At 48.3% G+C, this 13,020-nt stretch overlaps 1 pseudogene; it reads left to right on the top strand.

Annotated features, from left to right (window-relative positions):
- The first annotated feature begins 11,258 nt into the window (after positions 1–11,258).
- LOC123955088 lies at positions 11,259–12,739 on the top strand (annotated as a pseudogene).
- Positions 12,740–13,020: the final 281 nt, after the last annotated feature.

The raw sequence follows: 13,020 nt of genomic DNA on the forward strand, positions 1-13,020 counted from the left end.
GAATCCAATTTTTCATTGGGTGAGCATGAGCATGGCAGAAAACGAAGTATTTCACTTTATACTAGCATTCTTTCAAATGGAGAAGGAACCTCTAAAAGCCGGTTTTCGTAATCTAAAGTGAAAGACAAAGTGTTTTGTTACATGTGTCATGTAATTCACAGCCGACTTTTCGAGATCAGCTTTGGCCAAAGATGTTATTTGTAGCCAGAGACATTTGGATTTTTTTTATCAAAATAACACGAAATGTCATTGGCACATGTAAGAAAAAAGTACACACGTGCAAGTACTAAAAATTTCGGAATGGTGAATAAAGAGCAAACCGCTAACAGTATTTAACAATGACACGTCCATGCAGTCTACAACACTACTGTGATGTTCTGAAATGATACATTCCGAGCTCAGTATTTATCCGAGAGTTGCGGTGTCTTTTACAGTACTGAAACCCCAATATTTACAGAAAGCAATAAAAATGTTCCAGGTTTAATAGAAATAATCCCAGTTTTTAGGCTAGGATGGCCAAAAATGTAAGATGGATAAAAGTCATAAAACAAACACTCACTACTCAGGATGGAATCATTCAAAATGAGATGATTAATTCAGTAGGTAAGAAAGTGAGAGGATCAATCCTACATACAATAAAACCATAAATAAACATTACTCAGCGCAACTAGATGTAGCCACTGGCAAAAGTCGCGTTGAACAGCAAACACTGACTATCTGTACTGTTGAGAAGAAAACAAGAACTTACTGCACTGTTGTTATGACGTAGTAGTTTTTGATTTAAGAACTGGAAAAATGACTTCCGGTTCGTGGCATTGATTTAAAAGCTTGCTAAGGGGGGACCTGGCTGGCTCAGTGAGTAGAGCATGTGACCCTTGATCTCAGGGTCATAAGTTCAAGCCCCACATTGGGTGTAGAGATTATATCTAAAGATGTTAAAAGCTTTTTGAGAATAAGTCTATGAAAATGGCATCAGACACAGTAAACAAAAAGTGTATGGCCCCCAATTTTTTGGCCAGAAAGTTAGAAGCAACGCATGGATAGCTCATGATTTGACTTTGTTACTGGGATGCATGGTCTCAGGTTAGCTAGTGGTGCATTCTTCAGAATAATTAAGCAAGCATATAAAGGGTACTTTCTAGATCTGCCCAAAAAGGGAACAGTTTGATCAAGAATATATCAAATCTGACCTACAACCTCTCTAAGACTTAAAATGGGAATGCCAAGTAAATGCCACTCAAGCAATTACATTTAACTTAAACAACTTCATAAGAACAGGTTAAAAGTGATTAAATATGTTAAAAATGTAGATGTATGTTAAATATTAACAAATTAAAATATATAAAATATGTAAAAATATGTTTGACTCTAGTTTTTACATGACAGAAAATTGGCCAAAATATCACAGATTGTCAAATTTAATTATTATTGTGTATGTATACACATATTTTACTGATGGGTCTGTAATACATAGGTGAAATCCATAATTCATAAATTATATACTTATTCCATAAAATTTATATTTCTGACCTAATTTCATCAAAATCACTAATTATACCTTTATCATAAAAATTCTCACATACTTTATCCTATAGAATAATGTCAAATTAGACATTTCTTGAGTAATCAGAATTCCTAGTTTCTTTTTTTCTTAGAATTCCTAGTTTCTGTTAATTTCACATTAGAGAAACTTTGCTCTATGTTAAATTATAAGTATTAATCTCTACACCCAACATGGGGTTTGATCCCACAACCCCGAAATCATGACCTGAGCTGAAATCAAGAGTCCCATGTGAACAGTCAACAACAGACTGAGCCCCCCAGGGGCCCCTCACCTTGACTGGTTTTAACTCAGCTATCCATGAGATAGAAATGGTGGGGGGGAGGACAACTTAGCATTGACCTTCCCCGAAGACCCCTGGGGCCCAAGATGTCAGTGGGGTGCCCAGTACCTGCCCCTAACCCTTCAGCTGGCCTCCTGTGCTCTGATGCTCCCACACAGCTGGCCCCCTCTGTCCCCAGATGCCCTGTTCCCACAGGCCATGGTTGGAAGATGGCACACTGTGCCACCCCAGAGGGACTACCTCTCCTCCCAGCTTCCCCAGTAATCCCAGGGGCCCCGTGAGTACCCACAGAACTGAGATGGGTGCTTGGAGCACCATAACCAACAGCATCCACTGGCTGCAGTGGGACTGGAGGGCTCCCCCCAGATTTCCCCGAGGTGGACTCGGCAGTCAGCTTGCAGCTGTGCCTTAACGTCTTGGCCAAGCTCAACACGCCACATCTAGAGTTGGCGTCTCTTCCTCTGTATGAGTTTCTTACTGCTTGTTGCAACAAATGACCGCAAACTCAGTGCCTGAAAACAAAACACGTGTATTATCTTACAGTTCTGGGGCGGAGAAGTCCCTGAGCTGAAGTCAGGGTGTTTGTTGGAGGTTCCTCGGTGAATCCATGTTCTTGACTTTCCAGACTTCCAGAAGCTGCCTACACACCTTCCATCTTCAAAGCCAGCAATGTTGTGCTGTGTCTTCCTCACATGGTGTAACTCTTTGACTCTCTTGCCTGCCTTGTTCCTCCATTTACTAGAACATCTTATAACCTGGCTTGAGTCCTATGCCCATTCCTGAGCTGGGGTCAGGGAATGGGGTAGAATTACTGGCTCTCTTTGGGTCATCAATATCTCCATCCCTTCAACTCAGAGCGGTGGGGGGCAGTGATGGGCAGCCCCCAGCAGAGGCACAGGGCTGAAGCAGAGAAAGAAGTTTTCTAGTTTCTTCTGAATGGACAAAACAAGAAATATCTACTACAAATATTCATTGTTTTAAATCATGGAAAGATGTTAAAAATTCAGAGCAAAAACATCACCCATCATCCTGTCATCCCCCAATCAACTGTAGTTAAGATTGTGGAATTTTTCCTCCAAGTCCTTTTTTTCTGGGCACATGCACATGTTGAATACAGTCCTACCATATCGTATGGACAATTTTGCATCCTGCTCTTTTTACTTGAAATCATAACAGAAGGATTTTCTCATGTTATTTCCTTTGACTCTGTGCCCTGCACAAATCGACTTCCGTTCCCACCCCAGCTCTTTGGCAGAAGACTGTGTAGCCTGTACAAGTTAACTGGAAGGAGTGTGGGCTGTTTTGATTTAGGGAAATTTGAGCAGGGAGGAGAAAGAGGGACGAAAGGCACAAGGCTCTGTGACCCTTGCAGAGCCGCTGAGACAAACCAATGACACGGGATATGTGCTTCTATCCGTAGTGGTCATTTACCGCCAAACACCGTTGCCCACCCCAATTTGTTAAGTAATCAAGTTCGCGGGACAGTCCCAGTGCCAGTGGAGGGTGACGCTCTCCTGACACAGGGTCCTGCAGGGAGAGGAGTGCTTTCCCAGAGAATCCATCCCAGTTTTTGTGAGTTATGGGTGGTAACGTGGTTTTTTGCAAGGTGCTTCCATCTTCAGGTGAGGACGGGATGCTATTCTGAAAGCTGCTGCTAATCCGTGCTTCCAAATCCATGGGCTTTGAAGCTGCTTAACTGAAATTCACATCCAAACCGAATTCTGCTTTAGCTCAACTTGACGACTATGGATGGTAAAAATAAATCCCCAGGTCCCACAAGGACAGTGATGGAGTAGAGTTTGTTTGCTGGCACAGAAATGACATTTCAACTGGAATTCAGTTGTCTTCATGCAACCAAACCAGATTTTATGTCATTCTCTGACCTGGATTTCTTTTTTCCCCAAGATAACACAGACAGAACTCAGGTACTGTCGGTGACTCAGAAAACTCAGTTTGCCACAGGCAGCCAAGTTTGGCTATGGGCTTACTCGGCGGCCCATGGGCTCAGCTTTCCCCGAGCAGCCCAGAGGGAAGGAGGGGTGTCATGACCTCCATCTCCTTCCATTCTTCATCCTGCTTATCCTCTCCGTCAACAAGAAGTGCCTGTTCTACCTCTGGATGCTGCTCTGCTTCCACCTGCAGCCGGACCACGCTCAGGTCTCACCTGCACTCATGAAAGCAAGAAGGATCTTCCAGTGACTGAAACCGCAAGCATCTCTCCCCTGTTCACAGCTTCCTGTTGCACTGACTCAAAATCCCCACTCTTCACCATGGCCCATGGCCCTACAAATACAATCCCTTTCTGACCCACCCCCTCTCTCCCTTTGCCCACACACCGCATCTTGGCCACTCAGGTCTCCCTTCTAGTCTCCCAATCCCACTAACTGGTTCCTGCCTCTACCTGAGCTGCTCCTCCCCAGGGCTCCCACACATGCAACCCCAAGGTCTTGAATCAAAGTCAAGATCTTGCTCGGTGAGGGTTCCTTGGCTACTTTCTGCTTTATTGCATTTCCACCACATTCACTCTTGGAACGATCTTGTTTTTTTCATTCATGCATGCCTATCTATCTCCCCACTCCAAGTAAGCTCCTTCAAAGCAGGAATGTTGTTGATCTTAATCAACATTACTTAGTAAGCACCTTCTGGGTACTTAACAAATATTAGTTGAATGAAAGAGTGAATGAACATCCGATTCTAAAAAGACATGTTTTCTATGAGGCATGGACGATGATATGTTGGAGTGTCAGTTTCACACCAGTCAGTGTTCCCTGGTTTTTACCACTAGCTTCCTACATATTGCACTTGTCTTGGAGCCATGAAAGAATTCCCTTAACATTCATTAAGGTCAGGCAAGTGAAAGTCTTATTTCTAGTAAGGGAGAGCGAAAGTATGACTCTAAAATGGCAATTGCCCTAAGGTGTGAAAAATATTTTAAAATTCTCCATTTGCTCTTTGGTGGTAGTATCCTTTGTCAAAACTTTTCTCCATGTTATATTCATGCCTAATGAATGGAAGAAGAGAGTTTTCCTAGAACACCATAAAACACACCCCACTAGATGGAGCTTAGGAGGTATAAGTGCCCTTCGAACTCACAGTGCCTGGTGACTTAGAAGTAAAAGCAGACAGGGAGGAGAGGAATCATTGATATATAGAGCTAGAAGATTGATAAGGAGAAAGGGGAAAATTTAAATTTAGAGTCCAGCAGCCTTCTGAGAGGGAAAGATCAAGACCCCACACCCTCTTTTCCCCGGTTTAAGTCTGTCCAGCTCTTTGGGTTGGTCCTGGCCAATGTCTGATGAACAAGGCACCCAACCACTCCTTGAAGCCTCACACCCGGTCTTCTGATCACGGGTGGGCAAATGACCCATCCTGGGCCAATCATAATCCCCAGCACCTAGACTACCGTTATTGGTCCAGGGATGTCACATGATCCAGCCAGGCCAATCAAAGTCCTGCCCTGGGACTTTGCTGGATGGAGCAGGAAGGGAAGAGTCTTCCATGATCTGAATGGACACCTGCTTGGAGGGATCCAGTTCCCAGAAGAAAACTCCCTTGCTGTCACAACCAGCAGAGGCAGACGGAGGAGATAGAGTCCCCGGGGCAATCTGGGCCCAGAGTAGAAAGCACTGAGGCCCACGCTGTAGCACAAGGTCACCTGGGTTCTCCAGCAGAGGCAGCTGGGGTGTGCTACCGGCCTCAAGTCCCCGCGGCTTGCTTCTTCTCTACCTGTGCCTTCTCCAGCTAGCACAACCCAAAACACGGGGAAGCTTCCCTAAACCCAAGTATCTTTTTGCTCAAACTTGTGTGTTTGAATGGGGCTTCGGTCACACTCAAAGAGTCCTGGAAAAGAACAGGCGAGCAAGTCACTACAGAGACCATGCTGTGAGGGAAGTGATTTGCTTGCTGGGGGCTGTCGGGTGGTGGGCTTCTGACCTTGTCCAGGCTCATGCATCCTTTTTCGTAGAAGTGAATGTGTCTGAAAAGCGGCAGCCCTGGGAGTGCCACTGGCTGGGCAGAGGCTTGGGGGGTCAGGGGTACCCTCTGTCCTGCCATCAGGGAGAGCCTGCAGCCACAACAGCAGGAGTGGGAGCCTGAGCCCCAATCCCAAGGCCATGATGACACATGCTCTACAGGGCAAGCAGGAGTCTCCCCACACGGGGAGCCCAGCCCTCCTGCTCAGGGATGGAGTGAAGGGACTGGCAATGGCAAGACAACTGAATCAGGAAGCCAAGGGACACAACCTCAGGCCAGGGAGGTGGGCCGGCAGGAAGGGGGTGGTACCCTCTGGGTCGTGGCTGGGCCTGTAGCCTCCATCCTGACTACTGCATCATCTAAGAGAGAAGCCATGGCTGGCATCTCTGCGCTGTCTCCAAAGCACGTTTATACTGTTGTCTAACGCTACCTTCTCAGCCTTGAGCCTGGAGCACAGACTTGGTGCACATTTTTTTAAAAAGGACTTTGCATATTTATTTGAGAGAGAGAGCATGAGCAGGGGGAGGAGAGGGGCAGAGGGAGAAGCAGGTTTCCTGCCGACTGGGGCTTCATCCCGGGACCCTGGGATCATGACCTGAGCTGAAGACAGACACTTAACCAACTGAACCACCTGGGCACCCCATCATGCACATTTCACAGAGAAGGAAGTTAAGCTCGGGGGAGAAAAGAAACTTTCCGCATACCCAGGGCATGGCTAGGTCTCAAGTGCACGTCGGTTCTCCCATTCAGCTGAGCGCAGACTTACAGCTCGGAACCGGTGACCAAATGCAGTAGATTTAACTGTCTATTTGTGTGAACTTGATTATTGAATTAGCCGCTTAAAAGCTGAGTTGAAAGAAGTGACTCAGCATCCTATACACCTGTGGGCACAAATCCATGTGTTCATTTAGACAATCAAAGATAAACCCGAGGAATTTGCTTGGATGAAGAGCTCAAAGTCTTCTTGGGATGTCATTTTTCAGTGCTTATTTCACTTCGGGTTGCTAGGAGATAAATTGGTTTAAAAAAAAAAAAAACCAATTTGCATAAAGACCAGGAAAGCATTTTAATAATGTCAATATATAGCCAAGTGGACTAAAGAGCTAAAGTGACTATTTTTCACTGGATAATTAAGCCTCCAAATTTAAATGTTATAAAAGAGATAGACTTGTATTCCACGGGGGTCTGTTCCACTTGAGTAGCTAATTATTTCTCAAGAACAACACTGAGTCATGTTAGACATCTTCTTGCTGATCTAATAATATGAGGCTACTCAGAGAGGTCTCCTATCCTATCACATAATCAGGAATGGGAAGTGGATAGGGTTTTTATTGCGGAATTGTGAGAAATCCATTTTTTAATCACTAGCACAAATCTGACAATCTGTCTGGCAGCCAGGAACTAAATTAGAGAAGTTTTCTTTCCGTGATATGTATGTTGTAAATCTCCGTAATTCAAACCGATGGAGAGGAAGAGCCAATCGATTTTGGGGGAAAAAAAAAAAAAAAAAATATATATATATATATATATATATATCCACCCTAGGACTCACTCACTACTTTTTTAAATTTGCCTTTCAAGTCCCATTAGAATCTTGAGTCCTGCCCAAAATGATCGATACGAAAGTGTTACTTATGTTTATTGTCTCAAAACAGGTACACGGACTAGAAGAAACTTTGAAAACGTTTTTGGAATGCCAGGGTGGCACGTGGGTCCATGTCTACAAGGAGGTTCCGGTCGTTCCCTCCGTCCCTGTCTGCTAGCCTCCTCGCCCTGGCCCTTCACCACTTCTCCCAGCCAGAGGAGGGCCTGTTCCCCTACCTTCGGGCCTTGGCAGGGCTTGCGACTTACTTTGAGCAATAGACTGGGAAGGAAGTGGAGTTGGGTGAGCACAGAGCATGGGCCTTAAGAGGCCTCTGGCTTCTAGATCTGCTCTCTTAGAAGGCCACGGTCATGTAAAAAAGCCCCAGCTGGCAGCCTGCCGATGAAAGACCTCTTGGAGAGAAGCCCAGCAGACCGACACCAACAGCCAGACGTGGTAGGCTCCTGCGGACCACACAGGCCCACGCAGGCAAGAGCAGCAGAACTACCCAGCCGAGCCCAGCCTCAACTGCTGACCCGCGGAATGGTCGCCACGGAGCTGTTTGAACCCACTAAGTCTGGGGGTCATTTTTAATGCAGCAATAGATGCCAGGTACAAATTTTTGAATAAATGTAGACCATTCAGAAGTAACCGTACAAAAAGACAAACATCCCCACGATCTTACCTCCAACATTAGCTACCATCAATATGTTGGTATTTTTCTTCCAAATATTTTCTTGCATGTTTGTTTATTTACAAGAATGGAAACATATCGTTTTATAAACGCGCTTTTCTTTACGCACCCGACGTGAATGTTTTTGTGTGTCATAAAATAGTCTTTGCTTAGTGTTCTCTTGGGTGATGGTCGTTAAGTATAGTCACTAGAGGACACAGGAGAGGCTCAGGAAAGCCAAGTTTAATATCCTACAGGGTCCTAGAATCAGCAGGCACAGCATGGCACGCAGATTCTCCTTAGGAAAGGGAAGACAGGACCGGACAAGCTGCTCAGATTAGCTAGTTTGAATAATGTTGTCGGGCTCTGGCCTCCAGGGCTGTCCTCCGGTGGTCTGTACCGGCCCTGGGATAATGAGAGCGGGGAGTGGGGCCTCCTGGGGTCTGCAGGACGGAAAGAAGAGGCGAGGCTCTGGACTTCTTAGTTTGCACGCGAAGGGGATTCTCCAGCCGTCATCTGCCGTCTCTAAGAATTTGCTAGCCTGGGAGGGGCAGTCTCTCCCCAGCCAGAATGTTCTTAAGATGTCAAGACCTATCATAATAGAAGATGAAAAATACATATAAACAATAGAGTCTTCAACCTCGTTTTAAATAATGGCTTAGTATCTAATGTCTTCACATACATCTTCCAGAATAGACAGCCTCAGGCAAGAATTGAAGGGCTGAGACTTTATATGGGAGGTGCAGGCCGAGGGCCTAGACGGTGAGGAAAAGAAAGAAAAAAATTCAAGGAAAAACACAAAGCAGTGCTCTGTGATGAGTCAGCACGCCAGCAGCGATTTCAGGACGAGCTCTGGAGACACACACAGGTCGTGCCACAGACACATTCCCCTGGCATCGGGAGCGTCCCCCAGAAGGGGTGCAAGGAAGAACCTGATGGCCACACAGTTCCCCAAGGGGAGAAGCACGATGGGGGTGTATCTGCCCGATTTCCAATAGGTCGAGGGTCACCCCCATCAGGAGCTGACTCTCCCACACTCACAGTGCTGTTGTGAAGTGCGCCCCATTCGCTCAGGAAGCCCTGCCTCGTGGGACTCTGTCTAAGCTGGGGAGGAGAGAGTGACTGCATGGGGGAGGCGTGAAGCCCAGAAGACAGAGACGAGCAGACTGCCTAGGGACTCTGACAAGGCCCAGACTTTGTGTCCACTGCGTGTGTGTCTAGTGTAATTTACTTAACCCACGTTTCACTCCCAACATGACCCGCGCAGCCCGTCTCCACTGTGCTACTTTTCTCGCCAGTTAACCCTCGTTTTCATCTGGGACCATTTCCTGGGCATAAACCCCTAGAAGTGAAACCATTGGGTCCACATTGAGGGTTTTGATCAGTGTTATCACCCAGAGAGCCACCATTACAGATTTTGTCATTTCGAGTCCTGTGCACTTCTTGTTAAAGATTCTGTTTCGTGCTTGTGACTGTTGTGAATAGGATCTTATTCTGATACGTCCTTTACCTCGTTAGTGAGGATGATGGTTCATAACAAAGAGCACGGAGGACATGGGGAGATGGAGAGGAGAGGGAGTTGAGAGAAACTGGAAGGGAAGATGAACCAAGAGAGACTATGGACTCTGAAAAACAACCAGAGGGTTTTGAAGGGGCGGGGGGGTGGGAGGTTGGGGAACCAGGTGGTGGGTAATAGGGAGGGCACGTACTGCATGGAGCACTGGGTGTGATGCCAAAACAATGAACACTGTTATGCTGTAAATAAACAAATTAAAAAAAAAGATGTTTGTTTTCGTATAATCATCTTTTGATTTCAGTTTAAAATATTGTTACATTCATGTGGCCCAAAGGCTTGGAGTTGAACAAAGTCTCCCACCTACATCCTCACCCCTGGAAATAGCGTGGACTCCTCAGCCAGGCATTTGGAGGCCTTTTGTACAGGTGCAAACAAACACCCGTGTTCTCTTTGTCATGTTGTACGGATGCTCCGTACCTTGCTTTCATTAGCTTCACATGTAACTTGGAGACGACCCCCATGTTAGTAACTATGCGAAGTACCCTCCGCTTTGACTAGGTTCTCCATCATAGTATGGACGCCATGATGTAGTTAACTAACCCCTGCTGACTGGCACTTGAAATGTTGTGATCTTCTATATTTCCAAAAAAGGCAGCAGTAAGTAACTTTGTAAACATCTCATTTCACCCACCCCCATGTGAGTCTCTGTAGGATCGATTCCAAAATGGGGCAGATTGATAGGTCGAGGGGCATATGGACATCTGGGAAATGGGTGGGTGAGGTTAGCTTGTTCTTTGTCAAGGCCGCACCAGTCTACGTCCCAATGGCAAGAGCAAGAGAGTCTCTCGGCCCATCACGGGGTGGTTTTAAACTTCTCAGTCTTTACCAGTCTCATAGGTGAAAAGCAACGTCTCAGCGAGGGTTCCATGTGATTTCTCTGATTACGAGTGAGGCTCAATCTCTTTCCGGATGTTTAAGAGGCATTTATATTCCCTTTTCCGAGAACTACCCAACTCTGTCCTTTACCCTGCGTCAGGTTGTGTGGTGTCTGTTTAAGGAGTGCAGGCTTACGGGATTCTCTTTTGAGCTCCAGAAGTCAGTCCGTTGACTCTTGGTAAGAAGGTCTGACGCTGGGGCGCCTGGTGGCTCAGTCGGTTAAACGTCTGCCTTCGTCTCAGGTCATGATCCCAGGGACCTGGGACAGAGCCCCACGTTGGTCTCCCTGCTCAGCAGGGTGTCCGCGTCTCCCTCTGCCCCTCGCCCTGCGCATGCTTGTGCTCGCTCTCTCTGAAGTAAACACAATCTTTAAAAAAAGTGAAGTTTTTATAATACCTGCAAAGAATGCCACTTTCATCTTCTTTCGAAAAGTCCCATCTGATATCCCTGTCTTTTTCTGCGTGTGTTTTCGAACGGAGACTCCCAGTTTCCAGCACAGCGCTGGTTCCCGTCTTCTACCTTCCTTGCAGGGGAAGGCCTCTCGCACTTCATCAGTGGGTGGTGAGACACGGGCTGGAGCTTCGGGTACGCGTGCTTTACCCTCTCAGCGGAGGGCCCTCTCCACTCCTCGCTTACTGAGAGGCTATTAATAGTGTTGCGACTAGAAGCGGCTTCTCGGCTCCTTGTAGAACCTCTGGCAGGTTCAGCCTACTCGCCTCCACTCCGGCCTCCACCATGTCCGTCAGGCTGACCCAGAAGTCCTACAAGTGTCCACCGGCGGCCCTGGGCCTGCAGCAGCCGCTCCTGCACCAGCGGGCCTGGCTCCCGCAGCAGCTCGTCCGCCTTCTCCCGGGTGGGCGGCAGCTTCGGGGGGGCGTGAGCAGCAGCATGAGTGTGGTCGGGGCTATGGCTGCAGGGCCGGGGGCGTGGGGGCACCACGGCCGTCTCAGTGAACCAGAGCCCACTGAGCCCCTTAAGCTGGAAGTGGATCCCAACATCCAAGCTGGGCGCATCCAGGAGAAGGAGCAGATCAAGACCCTCAACAACAAATCTGCCTCCTTCCCCGACACGGCAAGGCACCTGGAGCAGCAGAGCAAGATTCTGGAGACCAAGTGGAGCCTCGTGCAGCAGCAGCAGACGGCGGGGAGCAGCCCAGACCCGCTCGAGAGCTGCGGTGGCAACCTGCGGCGGCCGCGGACACCCCGGGCCGGAGAAGCTGGAGCCGGAGGCGGAGGAGGAGGACTTCAGGAGCAAGTACAGGGAGGAGCTCAAAGAGCATGCAGGCATGGAGATTGAATTCGTCCTCATCAAGAAGGATGTGGACGAATCTTACACAAACAAGGTGAACTCGAGTCCTGCCTGGAAGGGCGGACCGACGACATCGACTTCTTCAGGCGGCTATGCGAAGAGATCCGTGAGCGGCAGTCCCAGATCTCGGACACGTCTGTGGTCCTATCCATGGACAAGAGCTGCTCCCTGGGCCTGGACAGCATCGTCGCCGAGGTCAAGGCCCAGTACGAGGACTTCGCCAACCGTAGCCGGCCTGAGGCCGAGACCCTGTACCAGATCAAGTACGAGGAGCTGCAGACATGGGCTGGGAAGCACGGGGATGTCCTCCGTTGCACGAAGACGGAGATTGCTGAGCTGAACCGGAGCATCAGCCGACTCCAGGCTGAGATGGAGGCCCTCAAAAACCAGAGGGCTGCCTGGAGGTGGCCATCGCCGATGCTGAGCAGCGCCGGGAGCTGGCCATTTAGGACGCCAATGCTAAGGTGGCCGAGCTGGAGGCCGCCCTGCTGCGAGCCAAGAAGGACATGGCCCGGCATCTGTGCAAGTACCAGGAGCTCATGAATGTCAAGTCGGCCCTGGACGTTAAGATCGCCACCTACCGCAAGCTGCTGGAGGGCGAGGGGAGCCAGCTGGAATCTGGGACGCTGAGCATGAGTATCCATACTAAGACCACCAGCAACTACTCAGGTGGCCTGAGCTTGGCCCATGGGGGCTTCCCAAGCCCTGGCCTCAACTATAGCCTGAGCTCCTTCCAGGCCAGCTTTGGCCCCGCTGGGTCCTTCAGCCGCAGCAGCTCCTCCAAAGCTGTGCTAGTGAAGAAGATCGACACCCGTGACGGGCAGCTGGTGTCCGAGTCATCTGATGTCTGTCCAAGTGAACAACCACCACGGTCCCGCCCAGCCTCCCCACTCTCGTGGCTGCCCTAGAGCCTTTGGCGGAAGGAGCTGTGCAGGGGAGCGTCAGGAACAGGAGACCCACCTAAGACTCAGCCCCGGTCCTCAGCCTGACCTTTGGGGGGAGTCTACTGCCCTGGGTACCCCATCTTGTCCATGCCTCCAACTATAAACCATTTCGAGTGTCTTGTCCCAAATAAACCTCAGCTGGCTGTGCCCATCCCCCCCCAAAAATAGTGTTTCAAAAAATATAATCAGTATCAGATATTAAATTATATTAAATATATTTTCAGAATATATGCCGATAATCATAA

Source organism: Meles meles, chromosome 13 (assembly GCF_922984935.1).
Source record: "Meles meles chromosome 13, mMelMel3.1 paternal haplotype, whole genome shotgun sequence".
NCBI lineage: Eukaryota > Metazoa > Chordata > Mammalia > Carnivora > Mustelidae > Meles > Meles meles.